Source organism: Schistocerca nitens, chromosome 5 (assembly GCF_023898315.1).
Source record: "Schistocerca nitens isolate TAMUIC-IGC-003100 chromosome 5, iqSchNite1.1, whole genome shotgun sequence".
Lineage (NCBI taxonomy): Eukaryota > Metazoa > Arthropoda > Insecta > Orthoptera > Acrididae > Schistocerca > Schistocerca nitens.
In genome coordinates, this window is record NC_064618.1 from 725,460,670 (window position 1) to 725,484,845 (window position 24,176).

Consider the following 24,176-nt stretch of genomic DNA (forward strand, 5'->3'; position numbering starts at 1 on the left):
TATATGCTACGCCTGAAAAATAAAATCACTTCAACGCGTATAGTATGAAAGCTGGAGTCACATCTCAGTTGCGAACAGTAGCATAAAGTAACTGTCTGCTCAATTCATAGCTGAAACCATCGGCATCATGGATTCAAAACAGTTTATAATATACAATAAAGTAAACTTGAATCCTAAGGTTTTCAAACTGTGTTACAAATTGAAGTTGCTATTCGAAAAGGCGACATCCTAAAACCTCTACTTTGCGCTCAGTAACTTACCTCTTCTTGCACTTGAAATATGGTCTCCACAGACAACAGTCTGAATATTATGAGGACCTCAAGGCCACCGTTATAAACTGCTTCAATTCATAGATGGAGAACTTCAATGCAGAGGTGCAGACAGAGAAAGGAGAACATAAAAAAGCAGATTAACACAGACAAAGAAGCATTCCTGGCCAAGAGAGGTCTGCTAGCTGGTGCAACATTAGGAAAAGTGCTTGGCTCTTAACGAAAAAGTAAAGTAGGTCTGTAGGAAACTAAAATCACCAACAAAGGCGTTTACTTTCTTTTATATATATATATATATATATATATATATATATATATATATATATATATATATTAATACGCAACAAAGTAAATTAATACACAATGAAATAAAAGCAGACCTGCAGAAAGCATATGGGATTGCCCCTAGAATAAAATTATGGTAAGTAATGAAAGGGTTACTGTGACACCCGATTAAGAAGTTATTCAAGAAAACAAAAGTAATGATTAAAATAGGGACCAAGGGTACCCGAAGTATTTTTGTTGACAAAGGCTTAAAACAAAGTTATGGAATATCACGTATTCCGTTTAACATGTACTTGGAACAGACAGTGAGTGTCTGGTACAGGAAATACTGATGCATGGGAATAAAGACTACTGATGGTACTCCTCGTTCTGTTTTATTTGCGGATGACTGGATAATATTGTCTCAAGATGAAGAGGGTATGAAAAATATGCTGAGAAATCTTAAAAATGGGTGTAACACATGTGGTTAGGGAAAAAGTTTGGAATAGACGGAGTGTATGTATATGGGACAAGATTTGATAAAATTCAGACATAGTAAGGAAAATAAAATCATGCAGTAACTACAAATATTTCTGGACAATAATAGGGAACTACCGTGGTCTGGCAAGTATATTAGTTCAAAAATAGGAATGGGGAAGACAGCAACTAAAGCTTTGCAAAATGTACTGTATGAGAAGATTCTGCAGTTAACGACCCAAGATGGGATACGAAGTGAGGAGGTATGGAAGCGAAAGGAGATACCGAGCTACATAGCAAAAACTTCGGACAATGGAGCACTTCAGTACACAGAATGCCTAACCAATATGGCCAAGGAAGATTTTAAAATGAGAGCCGCCCGGGAGAGAAGGAGAGCGAAGCTAGCTCTAATATAAGAAAAATACATGCAGGAAGCAATGGAAGACACAAAATTTAGGACAGGGTGACTGGAAGATGGAAGACTGTGGAAATCGGAAACGACTGACCTCTAGAGGGAAACGCCGAAGGAGATAGTGATACGCATCAAGGAACAATCGGTTCGGTAGTCGAAGGAAGGGTCGGGGACAAAAATTATAGAGGCAGGTTAAGGCTTTCCTACAGCAAGGAGGACCAAATAGATGATGGCTACAGTAGTTACGCAGAAATGAGGAGGTTAGTGTGGAGAGCTGCGTCAGTCCTCAGACTCAAGACCGAATAGACATGTACAGTTTCTTAAATCCAAACAGCCCTTACTTCTCGAATTCGCCTCGTATAAAGTCGCATGTAGCAGTATGAATTCTTTCCATAATGGGAACTAGGAATTTGGATTGGACTGGTAGCAAATATTCGTAAACGTAAACTCCGACGGCTCGCCGTGTCATCCTCAGGCCAGAGGCGTCACCAGATGTGGATATGGAGGTGCATCTGGGCAGCACACCACTCTACCAGCCGTGTGTCAGTTTCCGAGACCGGAGCCGCTACTTCTCAGTCAAGTAGCTCCTCAGTTTGCCTCACAGGAGCTGAGTGCACCCTGCTTGCCAACAGCGCTCGGCAGACCGGCTGATCACCCATCCAAGTGTTAGCCCAGCCCGAAAGCGCTTAATTCCGGTGATCTGACGGGAACCGGTGTTATCACTGTGGCAAGGCGGTTGGCAGCGAATATACCAGTCAAGAGATTTCGCACGAGCTGGATTCGCAAAGGACGTGGAAGGTAATTCATTTCGGAATTCACACAATACGATTTAGCGACACACTGATAAAACTTAGTAAGCCGGTCCGATCGGGGATTCGAACCACACTCCTACCAAATGAGAGTCAGTGGCTTCAGCCACTGCACCGCCCTGTTCACTGTCTCTGAATGGAACTAATTTATGCAGTAAGGAGGCCAGTCATACTTCTCCCTAATAAAATAAGTGGCTGCGTTCACTGCCTCACAGCTGCTACGAACATACGATTACTAGTTCTTCCTTCGACACAAACACACAGCGCTCCCTTTCGGCCGTTATTACTCAGTGGCGTACGTGACAGAGTAGGCTCTTACACGGATTATTTAGATAAGGAAGAGGAAACACAAATTCTGGGGTAATCAAACAGATGTAATAAAGCCGCTACAGGCGAGAATGAAGTCGTAGTCATTAGCGACCAGACGGGGCTAGATAGCCGGCCGGCTATATCATTACGGGTGGCCCGCCCGCGCCACGCTGCCCCCAGTTATGTCGTCGGCTCGTAAAGCGGACGCTTTATCTCAATAGGCGCCTGGCCGGCATCGTGGCAGCCACGGAAAAACCTTGCGTCACAAAAAGCGCGCGTCGACCAAGAAACTCGCGCGCTGCCTTCATCGACCAGGAGGTCGTAACGACTCTTAAGGGTCGGCGATAGTGTTTGTGAGGGATAGAGTTCACGGCCTTCCCATCCCTCCTTCCTTCCCCGACCTGATATTGGTTTTCAGCAGTTACCTTATGTAAGTTAGGCGAATGCTGGGATGATTCCTCAAAGGAATCATTGCCGCTTCCCCCCCGCCCCACCTAATGTTTTGTAACACTGACAGAACTCCAGTTTCACCTACGTTGACGGCGACGAGACCATTCGCGAATACAAGGTGTCCGGGAAAATAAAGGCTCCAATATTTACGGAGAAAAATGAGGAAACAGCGAACGTACTAGGCTTTTATGTAACACAAAATGTCTGCATTGGTATCAAGCACGCATCCAACACAAGAATATGTGCAGTATCCTACAGCGTACTAAGTACTTTTTGTATCTGTCAGGTATGTTATTTAGATCTGGTGTCCATCGCAGTGGTCTTATTGCACACCGTTTTAAGTGACACAGCAGTACATTACTGTAATTTACTTCCGTGTCCGTCACTGAGAGTACAGCTCCCAATTCAATACAGGAGATGGCAGATACGCTACGGCAAGCGGAAAGCAGACAACGCGTATTTAATGCCTGCGACGCAATCCGCTAATAACCAGGTGTCTACCAATGAATGGGTGATTCCGTAACAAGTAGGACATGGGGCCATAAAATTAAAAATAACTGTCAATGAAATAATAAATAACCACGCGAAGAAGAAGAAAACGAAGAATAGAAGCTTGGTTATAATGAAGTTGTATCGAAATTTATCGGACTGCGATAAACAGTACTGTCAAGACGAGACTAGGAGCTTTTGAAATGTACCAAATTAAATGAGCATATCGTGTAACTAAAGTGGAAGTACTGCATGGAAATGGAGAGAAAACAGCTTTAAGGAACAACTTGACTAAAAGAAGGGATACGTTTATAGGACGTTAACTGGTACTGGAGGAAAATGTTTGTGTGTGTGTGTGTGTGTGTGTACGGGGGGGGGGGGGTTCAAGTTGTAGAGGGAGACCAAGGATTGACTGAAATACGCAGATCTGAAGTGGATGTCGGCTGGTGGTGTTCTTCATGGATGAAGAGAACTGCACAGGCTAGACAAGAGCGGAGTGCTGCTTCTAACCAGTTGTCTGGCTGAAGACTACAGCATATCAGAACACCCTGGTACAATCTCAAAGGAGAGTCATTGACCAACGGAGGGAAACAGTTACAACACTTTCATCAAGCAGACTCTTGAGGGTTGCAGAACCCTCTGGAGTTTAGGAAGCTGAATTAAGGGAAGGGTCAGCGCTGTGTGAGAACAAATACCTCCGGCAACGACTATGGTCATAAAATTAGTGAGACGATACCTGCTCTTCACCCTCAATAGCTGCAAATGCAATGGGATATGAGCGGGCAGACAGACTGATGCACTATGTATTCTACGTCACACGTCACAAGCTTGTACCAGTGGTTCACATCCACTTTCGAATATTATGAAGTTTTCTAACAGTGGATTATGAGATATTATTATCAGAACTATCCAGGGACAGTTTGAGAAAGGAGGGAGGTAGCTGGTGATATGCTATAAATCCACACGGATATAAGAACTATTGTGAATTAATCAGCTCATTCTGTTAGTAATCTTACTTCTTGTTAATTAAAACTACTTTTTTGCACCACTTAGAAATGCTAACGAGGACATGTGCAGTAATCAACTAACGTTCACTTGTGGGACGGAACGGGGACGTAAACACTGCTGAATGTGTTATAATTAAAAATAAAGTCGCAACACAGACTGGTTCTGGTTTTTCCCTTCCTCGTTAACGCTTTCGTAATTTGCATTTCTGCTTTTGGGTTTCTGTTTTCGGTAGTTGGGTTATGTTGCAGTTAATTATGCCACAGCCAACCTTGGCATCTCGGCACTGCTGAATTATCCACACACTCGTCATTCTGGCGTCGCGGAAGAGCCTTCGGAGCTTTCACTGTTTGCAACTCACGCCAATTACTTCTAGAGGTCTAGTATCCTCATGTGGGTGCCAGAAGATACGAATAATAAGCAGGAAACCTATAAATGCACTACCACACTAATGTTCTCCTTCTACTAACTGAAAGAAGAAGGTGAATGATTTCATAGCGTTGACAGTTTGAACATGAGATTCGTATCTCTTTCCAATTTGACAAATCATCACTCTCCTCTCACTTCACGTTCTTCTTCTTTGCATCGCCCGTTTCCTTGTCAATGGCATGAGCTGCCTCTTAGATATTGTCACTGCGTTTCTGAAATTGCAGAGAGAGAGAGAGAGAGAGAGAGAGAGAGAGAGAGAGAGAGGTAGTACCGTAAGGATAAAGACATGTAGAAAAACATCCACATAAATCCTCGCTTGACTACTATGTAGCATCAACACGGCCAGTGAGAATGCACCATAAATTACAAATAAACTTTGCTATTGAGGTCTACTTTAAACAAAACTGAAATACTGGTCCACGAATCTATATTGTCAGTAGAAAACGGCTTTCTGAAATTTTACCGAAGTTAATGGCACAGTACTTAAGACATTGCACACGTGTTCTGGAAGAGATGGTTAGATTCCTCATCAGGCCACACTGATTAAAATTTTTCGAAAGATTCCTTAAATCTTTTTTGGTAAACGCGAGATGGCTTCTTCGACTTCGACAAATGAGACATTTCTTTTCGATCTTTATCCAGAACAGCTAGCACTGTGATAGAATCCTAAAAATGTAAAAGACCCAGAAAAATTATGTATAGTCTTAGCTGTGAAGCAGCCATTATAAAAGTGTTGGTTGCTTGGCATTTGGAGATGACTCAGTGATTCTGCCAGATAGTGTAGAGGTAGTCCAGTATCGGATATCAATACTTCAAAACACAGCAGAAACAGCAAGACTGCAAATCTCCTTCGAAAAAAATGTAATCACATACAATGAGACTGCATCATCAAAATCAGGCGCAAGGTATGGAAATGATAGATGAACATATAAACAAGTTATCAGAGCAAGATCACGAAAGTTGAACTTAGCACTCCACTTCAAAATACTTATTTATAATACAAAAGTCACTCTACAGTAGCAAAGAAATCGATATTAAAAGACAACAAAACGACCAAGATGCAGATAAACACCAGCAACACGAATTCCAGAACCAATGAAACGAATAAACCAGGAGAAAAGTAAGAAAAATTAAGAGGAAGGTATTATGAAAGTAGTACAAGAGCAGAGATGTTTGAATTAAGGAATTACACAGAAGTATAAGAACATACAGAGATAATAACTTTAACTGAACTTAACTCCTCCCGAGCAGGCCATGAAGGCCCAACGGTACCGACCAGCCGCCGTGTCATCCTCAGCCCACAGGCGTCACTGGATGCGGAGATGGAAGGGCATGCGGTCAGCACACCGCTCTCCCGACCATATGTCACTTTCCGAGACCGAGGCCGCTACTTCTCAATCAAATGGCTCCTCAGTTTGCCTCACAAGGGCAGAGTGCAGCCCGCTTGCCAACAGCGCTTGGCAGACCGGATGGTCACCCATATAGTGCTAGCCCAGCCAGACAGCGCTTAACTCCGGTGATCTGACGGGCACCCGTGTTTCCACTGCGGCAAGACCGTTAGCACAGAAATAATTACAGATTAAGGTAATAAGAGAACATTACTGTTTGTTGCATAACCTTATACAAAAATGAATTCCTTTACACAAGGAAAACAGTGCAAGTAATAAGAGTTACGAGTACATACCGTCTTTTGCGATTGTAATAAAATTCTTATTTAGACTGGTCTAAATAAAAGTATTATTACAACCGCAAAAGATGATATATAACCCGTATTAATTGTAAAATTGCGACTGCTGGAACAAGGAGGCCTAAGAACAAAAAAGACAACAAACGTAAAACTCGACAATATTTTCAAAAATTTAGCTTTGGAATGTACATACGGACCCACTAGAAATGAGGGAAAAGAAACTAGAATTTGGACACAAAAGCAAATACATAAACGAAATTAAGAAGTGGGAAGTTATTCAAGAGAAAACTTTACCAACAAGGCAGAGAACAAAACGGACTCTAGAAGAGAGGAATGAAACAAGTGAACAAATGAAGAAATATAGGAGAAAGCATTAAGTTAACTCAGCAGCTGTAACTTGCTACTCATCTGGGTTTTAAGGAAATATGGCGGAAATGAAAAGTATCTAATACTTACTATTCTCTGTATCGGTATCTGTTGCTGTTGTGGCCTTCAGTCCAAAGACTGGTTTGATGTAGCTCTCCATGCCACTCTACCTTCTGCGTGCATCTTCATCTCCGAGTAACTACTGCAACCTACATCCTTCTGAATCTGCTTAGTATATTCAACTCTTGGTCTTCCTCTACCATTTCTGCCCTCCACGCTTCCCTCCAGTACTAAATTGGTGATCCCTTGAAGCCTCAGAGCGTGTCCTACCGACCGATCCCTTCTTCTAGTCAATTTGTGCCTCTAATTCAGCTTCTCCCCAATTCTATTGAGTACCTCCTCATTAGTTACGTGATCTACCAATGTAATCTTCAGCATTCTTCTGTAGCACCACATTTCAAAAGCTTATATTCTCTTTTTGTCTAAACTGTTTATTGTTCATCTTTCATTTCCATGCGTGGCTACACTCCATATAAATACTATCAGAAAAGACTTCCTGACACTTAAATCTATACTCGATGTTAATAAATTGCTCTTCCTCAGAAACGCTTTTCTTGACATCGACAGTCTGCATTTTATATCCTCTTTACTTCGACCATCATCAGTTATTTTACTGCCCTGATAGCAAAATTCATCTGATACTTTAAGTGTCTCATTTCCTAATTCTCTCAGCATCACCTTTTTTAATTCGACTACATTCCATTATCCACTTTTTACTTTTGCTGATGTTCATCTTATATACTCCTTTCAAGAAACTGTCCGTTCCGTTCAACTGCTCTTTCAAGTCCTTTGCTGTCTCTGACAGAGTTACACTGTCATCGCAAACCTCCGGGTTTTTATTTCTTCTCCTTAGATTTTAATTCCTACTCTAATTTTTTCTTTGGTTTCCTTTACTGCTTCCTAAATATACAAATTGAATAACATCGGGGATAGGCTACAACCCCCTGTCACTCCCTTCTCAACCACTGCTTACTTTTCGTGCCCCTCGACTCTTATTACTACCACGTGGTTTCTGTACAAGTTTTAAACAGCCGGAACAGCGCTGCTGCTACGGTCGCAGGTTTGAATCCTGCCTCGGGCATGGATGTGTGTGATGTCCTTAGGTTAGTTAGGTTTAGGTAGTTCCAAGTCTAGGGGACTGTTGACCTCAGATGTTAAGTCCCATAATGCTTAGAGCCACTTGAACCAATTTTTAAACAGCCTTGCGCTTTCTGCATTTCACCCCTGCTACCATCAGAATTTGACAGTGGGTATTCTAGACAACATTGTCAAAAGCTTTCTCTAACTCTACAAAATCAATATCTGTTAATACATTGCGCCAGAAACTTGCTTTCAATGGACGAAAGCGATTCTAAGTCCATAAAGGAACGTATCCAGTTTCGGGCGAGCAGGCAGTTTGGAAATTTCGGTGACGCTGTGGTGTAACGTATGCGATTCCGTCATTAACTGTTTCCCAACGGGCTCAGTTTCCAATGAAGAAATTCTCTAGGAAGCGTCGAGCCTCCCGGGATTTACACCTTGGCGGCGGCGAGATAACCGCATAGCATGCACGGCGCGGCGCGGCGCGGCGCGGCGCGGCGGCGCCTGTGATCTGGTTGTCCCGCCAGCGGGCGGCCTTGGACGCAGCTTGGTGCCTCCCACGTGGACGTCGTTCCCACTCGGTCGAGCTGTTCTGCGTGCTTATTGCTTCACTTTCTCCTTTGACTGCGGATACATAAGTCTGTCTGCAGCGCTATCTTCTCTTGTCGGAGTCACGTTTCATCCTTTATGGTCCACTTCTACTTCGCGCGAGATGGTAATCCTCTTTAGTGGGCAAATCGTTCCCAATAATCTCAAATAAGCTGCACACGACCATTGCCTATATAATTTTTGCTGACTTTTAAGACAAACTAATGCAAATATTTATGGTTTTGATGTACAAAACAGTCAGAGTTGCGAAATTTAGTTCTTTTTGTTTAGTGACGAGTGGTTTTGTGTAGCAGAACCCATTCTCAAATCATCCAAACAGAAAAAATGGTTTATATTGTGGCAACACACATACCACGTTAATATTGTACATACTTATGTCTAAGACAAGGTTTCTCAGTTACAACTGGCAGGACCACAATTAACCTAGTACGCTGCAAATTCAAAAATTATGGTTTTAACGCATTCCAGTAGCATTACTGATAACTTGCAAAATAAACTGTAGAGGTTGTCACCATTTTTATCATGCGTTTAGGAAGCAGGAAAAATGCCACATTTGCGAGATGGTGATTATTAAGGTAAGAAATAAGACTCGGAAAAATTGGCGACATAATACCTGCTAACTAGTGTTACTTAACAAATTAGGTACTTCCAAATAACTTGGGTTAATAATAAGATTTTTGTGTTCCTTGAGATGAAAATCATCTTATGGATCCAAACGGGATGGTATATGTCGTTAAGAAAACTTATGGGTTCACTATTAATAATAGCAAGCAGTTGGATAATAACAAGAAGTTCAAATTAAAAAAAAAGTCTTACACTTGTTTCCACAATAACATTATACATACATATAAGGAATACAGTTGCTTGTATTGTATTAACATGCCCCGCGCGTGTCTGCAATGGTCCTTTCGCGATTTCCTGACACCAACGAGCGATGTAATAAACCACATAAAAAATCTTGATGTTCATATAGGGCTGTTAGTCATTTGTGTTATTTTATGCTGGAGAGCTGTGCTTAAATGTTGACATGCACTAGTTTTGTAATCTTCATATGTATATTGCATACGATAAACAAATAAGTAAATAAACATATAAGGAAAATGAAACTGACAAAGAAGACCAATGGAGGAAGAGAACAAGTGAGAAGTAGATTATGGGCAATCTCTTTCTCTGTCTGTCTGTCTGTTTCTCTCTCTCTCTCTCTCTCTCTCTCTCTCTCTCTCTCTCTCTCACACACACACACACACAAACACACACACACACACACACACGTACACACACAGATATTATCTGTAATCTATTTTTTTCATTTGTTGCCTTCTTTCATATATCTCCATATATATGGAGAGAGAGGGGGGGCAGGAGGGGGGTGGGGCAGAGAGAGATAACAGAATGAAAAAACAGTTAGTTTAGATGTGCAATAATATCGATTCAGGAATATTCAACAAAACAATATTATTTGACCCATTATCCATGACAATATCATCAGCATTTCGTCGATCTGTTTGCCTGAATTATTCTGGTAGGTTAACGAGGTTGGATAACAGCTGTCCAGAACTTGAGCCAAAATCGACCAGCTGGTAGCAGATCACATACTATTTAGAGGTAAGAAACGAATGGTCGGAAATGAATATTTCAGGCGATAGGAGATCTTGAATGAGCAATACCTGTGAAGGACGTGTTTGTGAAGAGCTTACATTTCATAGCAAACAACTGTTTATGGTAATTCCTTCAAAAACAATACACAATGTATGTGACATGTCGAAGAAGGGAATTTACCACTTTTTACAATTTGTGATAGGTTGGTGAAGACCGAAAATTACTTGTTACAGCATATCGCAAGCATCAGGTTATTGAATGGTGCAGGAGGATGCAGTGCCTGGAGCGTCGAACGAATATACAGAGAAAAGTTCGCTGCCGGTGTCATCCTAATAGGAAGAAATGTTCAGAAACTCACGAGAAACTGTATCGGTATAGCTACAGAGGACCAAAGTTCTCGACAAAAAATTGCTCGCTCGTTAGTGTTTGAGGAGATGAAGCTGGGTCATGTAGAAGAAGATTCATCAAAACGCACTTGTTCACCTGCCCCTGAAACGCACACTTCCAGGAATACAGTGTGGAGACTATTGTCGAACCTACTACACTCCGGTCATATGCAACGCGTGCAAGTGATTCTGCCAAATGATTTCGAAACAAGAGTGCAATGCAAGTGTTGCAATGCACGTTTTGAGAATGATGATTGCCACATTGAATAATGCCTGTTGCTGTAAGGTGTGAACTGTTTACTTTAGTAAATAAGTAAATATGCATTTCCGACCGTTGGTTCCGTATCTAAAACACTCAATTTCGGATCGTCTGCTATCTCTACGGAGTGAACCCTAACTCCAGCTGCAGCCATTCAGAGATTTTTTCTGAGTATTCTATTTCAAGCGCCCCACGGTCTCCGGTGGCGTCTTGCAGAGGAACTGTTTTTCGTTTAATTTCTCCCCCCCCCCCCTCCCTTTATATATTTATATGCTCTGCACTGAAAATAACTGCACAGCAGTGCAGATGTCGATGCTTTTTGTTGTGTGTCTTGTTTGGCAACAAACGTATTCCATGCATTCACGACACTTGCTGCTTACAACCTATATGTACTCTTTGCTATTTATTATGAAGCATGCATTCAGTAGAACTAGGTTCTGTCTCGACTTTTTTTATAGTTGTAAAATAACAGTGATTCGCAGCAGTGTGGGTTCGTTTACTGATGAAAAGTTTACCAACGACACTAAGGTAAGCTATTTCCGCAGCGACACAGTGTGATAACAGTGTACATGTTTGTATTTGGATTGTTTCATTGCTCTATGTTTTTGGTTTTACGTTCTGCTCATTGGATAATGCAAACTCTTTCATTACTGTAAAGGTCTTTTGATGTAAACAAAGGTAATCAGGTTAACAAATCGAATAAATCCTAATTACATTATTACTGTGTGGTGAACCATCGGAGACCACGGGTCCCGTCTTCTAAAATACTCAGAAATAATCTCTAAACAACCTCCGAAATTGTGGCAGCTGAGTTTGGGTTCCTGTGTATAATGTATACCCTAAATGCTTGGGACCTCGTAGATATATTCAGTATCTACTATAAACCGGGTATATTTTTACTGATTTTTCAGATTCAAATGTAATTAGCATGACTGTTTTTTAACTCCTATGACATTTACGGCAGTGAACGTAGGGGCTTACATGCAAAGCATTACATGCTAACTAGTGAAAGACATTTTCTAAAATGCAGAGGAAATAATGACTATAATGGGCGGGGGCACTACGAAGTAGTGCGGGACAATACGTTGAGAATGAGTTTTTCGCGGGAGGCGTGCAAGAGATAAATCCCTGCAGTCGCGCTATTCTCTGTGTCCTCGGTGTCTCAGATGGATAGAGCGTCTGCCATGTAAGCAGGAGATCCCGGGTTCGAGTCCCGTTCGGGGCACACATTTTCATCTGTCCCCGTTGACGTCTGTCAACGCCTGTAAGCAGCTAAGGGTGTTCATTTCATTGTAAATAATGAAAACGTTGAAGGTGTTCAAAGTTAGCATGGATTTGGGATACATTGACTGACCTATACTTCAACCGTCACTGTCAACTACAAATCCATTTGTGGTCAGTAATTCAAAAACACAATGAAACTTTGACCACCGATAAATAAAGAAACTGATCTAAAGTTTTCTTAAGTGCTTTATTATGCCTCATATAAGAAAAATCCTAGAACGGTACATAAATCAAACAGTGTGATCCGTCATCAAAATTATAAATATAATGAAAGGTACAACGTTGGAATACGATACACATAGCTCCAGATTTAGTTGAGCATAATACCTTTAGTTTCATCCATCTTAAACATAAATCCCCGTTTCAAAATGTCCGGCGCACTTAGAACTACGGTTATCTGTTCTTCATTTATCGAGTCAGTATCTGACACTGATGACCAAACAAACTTCATTCCTTGTTTCTGGAGATATTTGACATACGTTATAGCTGAATCACCGTCTGAGCTTGCAATTTGAGCAATATGTTACTGACATTTGCTGTTTTAGTTATAGGCACATTAACAGTTACAAATGAGTTTTCATCAATATAACGATGGTTAGTATTTGCATTGCTTAGTTCCACACTGTCATTGGTATGAACTTTGTTCAATAAACTGCGTATCTGTAATCCTCGGGTAACAACCGCCAGCGGTCAAAGTAACTGCAAAACAGAGAAATCGTGGACATGCCCTCAGAAATCGTAATATACTGGCGGACACAGTATACAGGGTGTAAATTTTAAGTTGACAAGCCAGAATAACTCGAAAAATAAGCTTCACACGAAAAACTGCGTAATATCCCAAGTTGATTACTTTCGAGGGGGGCTAAAATTAGCCCGCCACCCCAGCCCCCTGAGGGTGTGGCTAGAGGCAACTTTAAAATTTCAAATCGGAACCTTATTTTTTACTGTAGAATCAGATTCTACATAAAAACTACGTACGTTTTCTCTTAAACATTTGTTTTGGTTCTTGGTAGTTGGCGCTGTAATTCAAGAAAATCCATGTTCTCATTTTTGCATGGAAAATTTTGATTCCTTAAAACTAAAACTCTCCCTCTCTCCCCATAGGGTGGGGTTAGAGAGAGAGAGGAAATAGAGTTTTACAAATGTTGAAACAAGCCGGCCGTTGTGGCCGCGCGGTTCTAGGCGCGTCAGTCCGGAACCGCGCTGCTGCTACGGTCGCAGGTTCGAATCCTGCCTCGGGCATGATGTGTGTGCTGTCATTAGGTTAGTTAGGTTTAGGTAGTTCTAAGTCTAGGGGACTGATGACCTGAGATGTTAAATCCCATAGTGCTCAGAGCCATTTGAACCATTTTTTTGTTGACCCAAATATTAGAGTTTGACACATGTTAACCCAAATATTTTGGGGTGGCGGGCTAATTTTAGCACCAGCGGATGTCCCCCTACAAAATAATCAACTTTGGATGCTACACATTTTTTCGTGTGATGCTTATTTTTCGAGTTATTGTGGTTTGTCTACTTAAAATTTACACCCTGTATCCATGTGAACAAAAACTGATCAATGGTATGTTCTGAGGATTAGTCAAGTAACATACGTGATATAGAAGAAAACACCGATGCATTTGCAGTAAAATGATATCGTTGGATTTTGCACAACCAGATTTGTGGACATTTTATCGTATACAATGCTAAGTCGTAACAGATTCGCCAACTGCTGCGTAAGAAAATCGGCACTACATGGCGCCATGTAGTGCGTATTTGATAGAGCTTTAGCACTAAGCAACACTAAGAGCCAGCAGAGCGCTGTACCACTTTTGGAATATGAGTGGTCAAAGTAACCACTGCGGTCAGAGTATACGAGGATTACGGCAATTGAAAAGTAAATGAGAGCTCCTGGTAGCCATTACTAAAACTTACATATGCAAACTGGCCAAAAGTATTAGAGTATATCTCAATGAAGCGACTGTATCGCCCTAGAACTTCACATGCCCCCTGCAACATCCAGTAAGAAGGTAGTAGCCAAAAGCAGAAAATCGTGGATGGTTGAACTGCATCGAAGTAATGAGGACAGTAGAGCGCGTGCCTTTACCAGAGCGCTACGCCCGGATGAAAGAAGCGATGTTCCAGCAGGAGCAGTCCGTGCAAGCAATTTCTCAGGTGAGTCAGCGCAGCGCGCTTAGTATTTGCGGAACTCTCGATCGATCAGCGGAGTGGAGCGCCGCAATTAAAGAACATCCTGCCGGTTAACGAGGCGACTCGCCGCGTCTCGTCCATCGATCGGAATCGCCGGCCGCAGCAAATAAACTACACGCGGTGTGGCGCGGCGTCGCGGGAGGCTAGCTGGCTAGCGGCAGAAGCCAGCAGCCGCGGCTGCTACAACACCCAGCCCAGCGCACCGCGCACCGACACAAATTTGCATTGATACGAGCCTAATGAATATTTCATTTGCGCGCTGGCGGCTGACGTATTCATCAGGCCGAGTGCCAGATAGGCGGCGGGGGCGGCGGCGGAGGCGGCGGCGGAGGCGGCGAAGGCGGGTTGCGTGCAGCGCCGCGGGGGCGGGAAGCCCATGTCGAGCCACCAACCCCCGAATCCGGAGTCTCGGGCCTGCGCGCTGTCTTCCTACGACGCTGAAAGGCGGCAACACTGCAGGCACACGTCATCCTATTAGAGACGGTTTCTCTTTTCTCGAAACGAACTTACTCGCTCAAACAGTTTCTTGCATGTGGACAGAGTAATCATCTTTTAGAAATCAGTGAGGTGAGGAGGAGGGGGAGGCCATATTAAAATGAGTACGTAATCGATTGATATGATAATATTAGTTTTTATGAACGAAAAACCTCATTTGGTCTTATAATTTTTCTCCGACTTGTCTTTTCTTTTGTTCTTTTAACGTTATATGTACGACAAAGTGCCAGGTTTCACCTTGGAATGGAGACCTGATTAATCTTGTGTTCTCGCGTAACTGGTTGGGTATACCAGTTCATGGGTCCGAGAAAAGCAAGAGCAATAGGACTAACATCCCGATTGTGCGTAAATCAGATTCCTGATTTAGTACTCATTTCGTATAACAATAATGTCTTCAAACTTTTTAAACTCAATCTCACAGTCCTAAACCGAGCCGAAGTTTAGTTCGAGCTCTACAGGCCTTTCCTGATGATGACGATGATTATGATAATGATATTGTACTGAATGGCGTTGAGAGCCAAAAATCTAACATCATCATCGGCAAAGAACTGCGATGTTCAAACTATCAGTTTAGTACATATATAACTTGAGTGAAGGTAGGAAATACACTACTGGCCATTAAAATTGCTACACCAAGAAGATGACGTGCTACTGATGCGAAATTTAACCGACAGGAATAAGATGCTGTCATATGCAAATGATTAGCTTTTCAGAGCATTCACACAAGATTGGCGCTGTTGGCGACACCTGCCACGTGCTCACATGAGGAAAGTTTCCAACCGTTTTCTCATATGCAAACACCAGTTGACCGGCGTTGCCTGGTGAAACGTTGTTGTGATGCCTCGTGCAAGGAGGAGAAATGCGTACCATCACGTTTCCGTCTTTGATAAATGTCGGATTATAGACTATCACGATTGCGGTTTATCGTATCGCGACGTTGCTGCTCACGTTGGTCGAGATCCAATGACTGTTAGCAGAATATGGAATATTTGTATTCAGGAGGGTAATACGGAACGCCGTGCTGGATCCCAACGGCCTCTTATGACTAGCAGTCGAGATGACAGGCATCTTATCCGCAAGGCTGTAACGGATCTTGCAGCCACGTCTCGATCCCTGAGTCAACAGATGGGGACGTTTGCAAGACAACAACCATCTGCACGAACAGTTCGGCGACGTTTGCAGCAGCAGGGACTATCAGCTCGGAGACTACGGCTGCGGTTACCCTTGACGCTGCATCACAGACAGGAGTGCCTGCGATGGTGTACTCAACAACGAACCTGGGTGCACGAACGGCAAAACGTCATTTTTTCGGATGAATCCTGGTTCTGTTTACAGCATCATGATGGTCGCACCCGTGTTTGGCGACATCGCGGTTAACGCACATTGGAAGCGTGTATTCGTTATCGCCATACTGGCGTATCATCCGGCGTGATGGTATGGGGTGCCATTGGTTACACGTCTCGGTCACTTCTTGTTCGCATTGTCGGCACTTTGAACAGTGGACGTTACATTTCAGATGTGTTACGACCCGTGGCTCTACCCTTCATTCGATCCCTGCGAAACCCTACATTTCAGTAGGATGATGCACGACCACATGTTGCAGCTCCTGTACGGGCCTTTCTGGATACAGAAAATGCTCGACTGCTGCCCTGGCCAGCACATTCTCCAGATCTCTCACCAATTGAAAACGTCTGGTCAATGGTGGCCGAGCAACTGGCTCGTCACAATACGCCAGTCACTACTCTTGATGAACTGTGGTATCGTGTTGAAGCTGCATGGGCAGCTGTACCTGTACACGCCATCCAAGCTCTGTTTGACTCAATGCCCAGGCGTATCAAGGCCGTTATTAAGGCCAGAGGTGGTTGTTCTGGGTACTGATTTCTGAGGATCTATGCGCCCAAATTGCGTGAAAATGTAATCAGATGTCAGTTCTAGTATAATATATTTGTCCAATGAATACCCGTTTATCATCTGCATTTCTTCTTGGTGTGGTAATTTTAATAGCCAGTAGTGTAATTAAAGAATGAGCTTTACGCCCAAACAGGATGGGAATATGAAAGGTTTGGGGCCGGAAATAGACGTGGCGCTGCTGTCAACTACTTGTTCTTATTGTTAAAGGAATACTATTCTCAGGCGTCATCTTGATGGCAACATACAGTGTATGTTGCAGATCGACATGACACTTGAGAACATTATTCTTTTAACATGAGAAAAAGTAGTTGACAAGTCATAGGATAACAATATGGACATTTATAGATGGCGGTAGTATCGCGCGCCCGAAGTATAAAAGGCATTGTTTTGGCGGAACTATCATTTGCCATCAGTTGATTAATGAGGAAAAAAGTCCGACGTTATTATGGCCAAACGACGGGAATTAACAGACTTTGAATGAGGAATGATAATTGGAGCCCGACGCATGTGATATTCCGTTTCGGAAATCGTTAAGTAATTCAATATTTCGAGATCCATAATATCAACAGCGTGCCGACAATGTCAAATTGTAGCCGTTACCTCTCACCACGGACATCGCAGTGGCCGACGGCCTGCACCTAACGACCGAGAGCAGCGGCGTTTGCGTACAGCTGTCAGTGCTAACAGACAAACATCACTGCGTGAAACAACCATAGAAGGCAATGTGCGACGTGCGACGAACTTATCCTTTAGGACCGAGCTGCGAAATTTGGCGTTAATGGGCTATGGCAGCAAACGACCTACGCAAGTGCCTTGCTAACAGCACAACACCACCTGCAGTGCCTCTCCTGGGCTCGTAACCAAAAGGGTTCTCTGGTCCAACTGCACCTATCATACTTGGAGACTATTTGTAGCTATTCATGTATTACATGTTCCCATATAACGATGGAATTTTCACGGATGACAATGCGCCATGTCACCGGAGCACAATTGTTCGCCATTGCTTCGAAGAACATTCTGGACAGTTCGAGCGAATTATTTGGCCACTCAGATCACCCAACATGAATCCAATCGAGCATTTATGCGACATAATCGAGAGATCAAGTCGTGAACAAAATCCTACACCGGCAGCATTTTCGTAATTATGGGTAGTTGCAAAAGCAGCGACTTGTTGAGTACATGCCACGTCCAGTTGCTGCATCACGCCTGACCCGGAGGTCCGACACGGTGTTATCAGGTCTTCCATGACTTTTGTCACCTCAGTGTGTGCTGGAGGTTCAAATGGCTCTGAGCACTATGGGACTTAACATCTGAGGTCATCAGTCCCCTAGAACTTAGAACTACTTAAACCTAACTAACCTAAGCACATCACACAGATCCTTGCCCGAGGCAGGATTCGAACCTGCGACCGTAGCAGTCACGCGGTTCCTGACTGACGCGCCTGGAACCGCTTGGCCACCGCGGCCGGCTGTGTGCTGGAGGAAGTGGCGCCGGTTCCAGTCCCTGTGAGATCATCCAGATACCTTTATGTCGATGGGACGTTAAACCCTGCTGCTCCTTTTGATTTCTGACGCGAAGTAGTTTCATCTTAACGGTTTTTGAAAGTTCTGTTGCTCTATGCGCATTTCCCGCAGAGGGATATACTGGTGTGCCGTACCATTGAAAAATTCTTTCCTTCGAGCAGTTTCCCCTGAGCAAAAATGTAATTAACGTCGGTGAAGATGTGTAGCTATACTTCTTCATTTTCAACAGATAAGAAATGCTTGGCGGAATAGAGACGAGAGAAGACCAAAAGCTGCAATCACAGATTTTAAATAATATTAGAGCTCAGTGTGGGAAGTGGCTGTTGTACGAATATCAGAAGGGAGTAAGTTACATTTTACATGAAGAACTAACTGCGAGGATAACTCGCGCATGATGGATACCACATTTGTTAGATGTTGACAAAAAGCCTTAACTAAACCAATTTTTCGGCATTGTCTTGGACTGTTTACATGAGAACATCGCTAATATTTTGCGCCGGTTTACTAATACGAATGTTGTATCAGTCCACCGTTTTGCACAGGAAACGAAGCAACGTAAGTAAGTGGTGGAAGCGGGAAGAAGTGCGTTTCACCTGCCGGGAAGGTTGTAGTCAATGTTTCATCGGATGCAAAAGTGATTCTCATTGATTACCTTCCTCTTCTTTTCCTTTTCCTTGCATTATCCCGTTCCTTCACGGGCTCGGCATGTTAGTCTGCATTTGGCAACGTTAGTGGGCCCACCTGTCTGCGTCTGCTGTTATCCCATGTCAATGTGTGAACGTTTATAGACGTGTTTGCAGATCGTGTAACTGAGACGGGACTTTTCTTGCTCGGCATTTACTTCACTAGGTCGGCATTCACCTATCTCATGTGGGAAGCCATCTAAAAGTACATACAGGTTGGCCGGCACAACGGCCCACATCATTAATACGCCGAGAGGTTTCGATCGGTGGCCGGAGCACCTCCCTGAATCCCGGAAGCGGCGTGGTAACGAACGTTGCTGTGGGGGGTGTAAGGGTGGGTGGGGTGGGAGGAGGGTCATTCGTATTGATTGCTTTGCAATCGGTAGAACCACTACTGCCGAATATCACGTGTTTGGAGCCAAGCAGATGAAAAAATACGTTTTGCCGACGAAAAAAGTTATCTTTCGTCAAGAAATTATACCTGATGGGAAAACGGAAGGCTTTGCTGTGGTGGAACTGTTACCCTATTCATCCAATTTGCCACCACGTTTTTAACACCTGTTCCCTAATCGCAAGAAATGGATGACAGTCAAAACCTCTGAAGCCTGAGTCTTGTCATGGATGCATATTTTGCAATCTTCTTTGAGCCGCACCTCATGGATGGAATATACTCATGGACTAGACAAAGTGAACTGACCTGATCAGATCTTAAACATACACCGTCGTTAATGTTTCTAACCTGCATTGAATTAAGATCACTTGTATGGAAGTGTACGTTTGAAACAGAAGCTTAAATTACATGAGACGGCGAAGGAACAACACCACTAGAGGCGAACGGTCTACCCGACGGGAGGCCCTAGCCACACGACATTTCCATTTTACCACTAGAGACATCAGCAATATGGCCTTAAAACATGTCAAACGTTAAATGGCTCTGAAGAGTACCCAATCCAAGTGAGGCTGTTAGGGTTTGGATGGAAGTGGTTAGTGAGAAGAAGAAAATTTAACAAAGCAGCATAAAATTCAATATAACACAGAATTTCTAAGAACAAGGGTTAGATTTTCAATTTTTTAATGGTTTTCTAGTAGCAAATCAAAATGCAACAGTAAATATCACCCAAGACAGAAAATAATGGAACTATTGTGACACATTTTATCAATATAGCCTACCACGTCTATCACAACTGAAATTTTTTCGTTAATGTAAATGTTTTCGGAACGCGTCCATTCCATCTGCAGGCGAATACACTCTGCTACATTAGACCTTTCCTCAGAAGTAAAACAATTTGTGTGCATCGGCACTCTTTCTGGGTACGATACATTAGCGGCTGAACTCTGAAGACCACAAGCGAACGATATTCGCGACACAGCTCAGTGCACTTAACGAACACTTCGAAGAAGAAAACAAAACAAAGAAATTATCTGTTGAACAGCAATTGTCATGCAAGGCTGAGATAAGAATAACTCCAATATGTTTCAGTTATTTTCCTGAGAAACAACTGCGCAGAACAAAGTCAATGGAAGACGTCTAGGAAAACTGAACTAGTATTACGTGGGACACTCGGTACAGAGGTTTCTTGGAATACTTATCATGAAGGTATGACAGAGAGCATCTAATAAAGTCAAAGATGCATTGCGCTGATCTTAACGGTTCGATGTTGTCCACATGAAAGTGTCATAAAGATGGTCAGGAAACTTAGACGGTAATCTTGAAATTTTACATATAAGTCATCACTTTCTTTGACGTTTAACTCTCCGCGAAATAGTTATTGAAGCATGGATGTAAATATGATTCTGTGCCAGCATCGACCACAAACATTGCTACCTTTGAAGTTTCTCTATGTGAGGATTGCATGATCAGACGCTTGCCGAAGTCACGAGCCAATGAGCGCACAGCACGGCACACAGGTATGCCGTAACGCAGCTTTTCAAACACTTGCTAAATACTTCTCCGGGGCATGCAGTATGGTGAGCGGAAGACTCGCTTGTGAACGCGGCGTATGCTGAGTTGCTGTTTTGGTGTATTGGTTTATATTATTGTGCATTCCGTATCTGCAATATTATTTCGCTAAATCAGCCGTTAGGTATTTAAATTTCCTGGTTCATTTTCATTAATTCACGTCGCGATACTGCTACGAACCAACCGAGTTAACGTTCCACGTGTCGAATCGTTACGAACTCCATTTCTTTGTGAGGCTTGGTACGGAATCCGAGTTTAACACTTCGATCCGAAGAGTAATACAGTCAATTCCATCACTCCTTTTTTCAGTGTAGCATATTAAATACTCTGTGTTCCTATCTGCACTTTACTTAACGTGTGTTGTGCGCCAAGAAGGAACGTAATATTCTTTTAAATTGATTTTCCAGCAAATTACATGAACTGTTGTTCAAACATTATTTCTTATTGCGATTTTCTTAATCACTTGCAGTTCTTTATTGCATTAACATAACTGATATTCTGCAACGATTATCTGATAGCAACATGCAATACACAACTTTTGGCTGTATTCGCTGATGCGTTCTAACACACCGATATTTCATTTCACACAAAAGTTGGGTCCCATATTCTGAATATTACGCGTCTCCTTCTGTGTATTGCGTTTTCAGTAACGAAGACAAGTATGACGCTGGTACCACTTGCAAGACTCTATGTTTGAATCTACGGAAAAACATATATTCGTTCTTAGATATTTGACTGCTATAATTACAAATCGGGGTCTTTGCCCCAGTGCACCTTGGCCGGCCAGAAAGTCGCCAATATTCATATGAAGTACGCTCTACAAATTACTGTATACAGTGTGTATTTTCCACGAAATTCCTGGATCCGTCGAACAGATTAGTCGGTAACTGATAACCACGCCGACACGAAATAAACTGTTTTTCTTATACTTCTATCATAATAACATTTATGTCTTCAAGTTTGTGACAGAAATCTTGCCTTATTCACATAGAAAAATGCCATGAATTACCTCGAATATAATGCACTTTGGCACCTTTGTATTTCGTGAAAGGTACTAAACAGCCCCTTCAGCTGTTAAAAATAAAATTTAGTAGGTTATATCAATGGATAATCGGCTGTTTTGTGTCTTTGCTAAATCTCTGCGACGTTACTATTTCAAACTAAAGAGTAAATTGGAAATTAAGTAAACTCTCCGTACTTTTATTTCACCACTTCAGTTTAATTCAAGGATCAGATACATGTTACCCGAACGACTCTTTTCTTCGCAAGTGAGCTAATATTAATGGTTGGAAAAAGAGACTGAAAGTTCTACTCTGTTGGTCAAAGAAGGCTGTCATAACGTAGACTCTATGATCGTTCCTTCCTTTACAGTTCCAGTGTTCCATTTTGCACACGTACAAACCTTAGATCTTACGGAAACATTTAGTTCAAGAACAGTTACAAACTTGTTTCGAGTTATCTTCTATGTTTAGATTGCCTTTTAAAGGCAACTGAGTACCAAATCTATCATTTCAGATAGAAAAGAAATGTTGTAGTAGTAATGGTGATGCGCGGAAATGTATTTGTCATGCAATCGCACACTGAATAAGGATTTACGTGTTACTACATACGCCAATATACGAGGGGCGTTCAGAAAGTAAGCTCCGATGTGTTGGGTAGTGTCTCTAGTATAACCCCAGTTAGCATCACGTCGCTCTTCTCATTTCTGAGCTCGCAGTGAGTGCGTAAAGATGTCTAGAAAATAGTGTCTGCCGCCAAGTACGAGGGCCTGGTGAGAAATTTCGCCTGAAGCTATGCAGCTAACATTACATAACTGTCGTGCTGTTTCTTCTTCAAGACAATTCTCAGCCGCATTCTGCAGGGGTAATGAAGATGCTCCTGCATCGTTTTCAAATGGAAATGTGAGATTACCCACAATACAGTCCGCAATTGTCTCCCCCTGAGTTTCATCTCTGGCCACATGAACCGCTGTCTTTGAAGACAACATTTTGACACAGACAACGAGGTGTAGGCCAGCGTGGAGAATTGGCGGAAAGCACTGGCGGCTGCCTTCTATGATGAGGCTATTGAAAAGTTGGTACAACGCTATGACAAAAGTCTAAGTCAGAACGGCGACTACGTAGAGAAGTAGCTGAAAGGTGTAGCTAATTGTTACAAGTAAAACATTTCTGATGTTCACTGTGGTTTCAATTTGGCAATCAATCGGAGCTTACTTTCTGAACAGGCCTCGTATATTAAGCTGCTCTTTCCTCGTTACAGATAATGGAATTTATTTTTGTTTCAGGACTGCACGGAGTGATACCCATCTGTTATTACCGCAAGAGTGCCTGAGGATTAGGTTCCTGTGAAGGAATGGACAACACCATCTCGAGTCCATGACTAAAAAAATAAATTATGTCGCGCAGTACGCAAAAATTACCTCTTTAAGTTATTCCCATACCACTCTTAGTTAATTAAAACTTTCTAACATAATACATGTACGGAAGAACCGGAGTTCTTCAACCATCTCCTGTGGAAATGTAACTATTGCTGAAAACATTTAATAACTCCACATTCACGTGTTATGAACTGAGGCTTAATTAACGTTTGGTTCAATTGGTGCTAGTACAGAATCCAGGAGTGTTCCTAGATACAAGAAATTATAAGCATCTTGCAAGCCTTGAGTATCTCAGAGAAATTAAATGCTGAGTGGAAATAAACATTATTTTTATACTAGCGCAAATCTTTATATTCAAAGAAAGCATTTCATTCCTGCTTCAGAAAGAATTAGAGACAAGATGCATATGCATTTTCTGTTTCGTAATTTACAAATCTTCAATGAGCTATACAGTGTAAAGTTTTCAGAATGCATGAAAGAAGTTTTCAGACCGGAATGCAATTGTTTCTTGCGTAAAAAAACCATTTTCAAAATATTTTACGAGAAGCAACACAATTCTTCACGTACTGTGATCTGAGAGGTCCCCAGTATGTCGTACTAAGGGTTACGACACCGTGAGCACCGAGTGGCAACATCTAGCGGAATATGCAGAACTCCCAAGGTGAGAAGAGACGGAGATATCTGATGTTCAGATGTTAATTATTCTTATATTACCCTCTGAGGACTGCTGACGTTCGAGTTAAGATTTACCTAATTATGGTAGTGAATTTTCTCCTCTCATACACGCAAACGGC

The 24,176-nt window shown here is 42.4% G+C and overlaps 1 long non-coding RNA gene across 1 annotated transcript in view; it reads left to right on the plus strand.

The window, feature by feature from the left end:
• Positions 1-23,673, plus strand: part of LOC126259480 (uncharacterized) — a 168,060-nt gene extending 144,387 nt beyond the window's left edge. Inside the window, exon 4 of the long non-coding RNA XR_007546519.1 lies at positions 23,290-23,673. This is a non-coding gene — a long non-coding RNA (uncharacterized LOC126259480). The remainder of the gene's footprint in view (positions 1-23,289) is intronic.
• Positions 23,674-24,176: the final 503 nt, after the last annotated feature.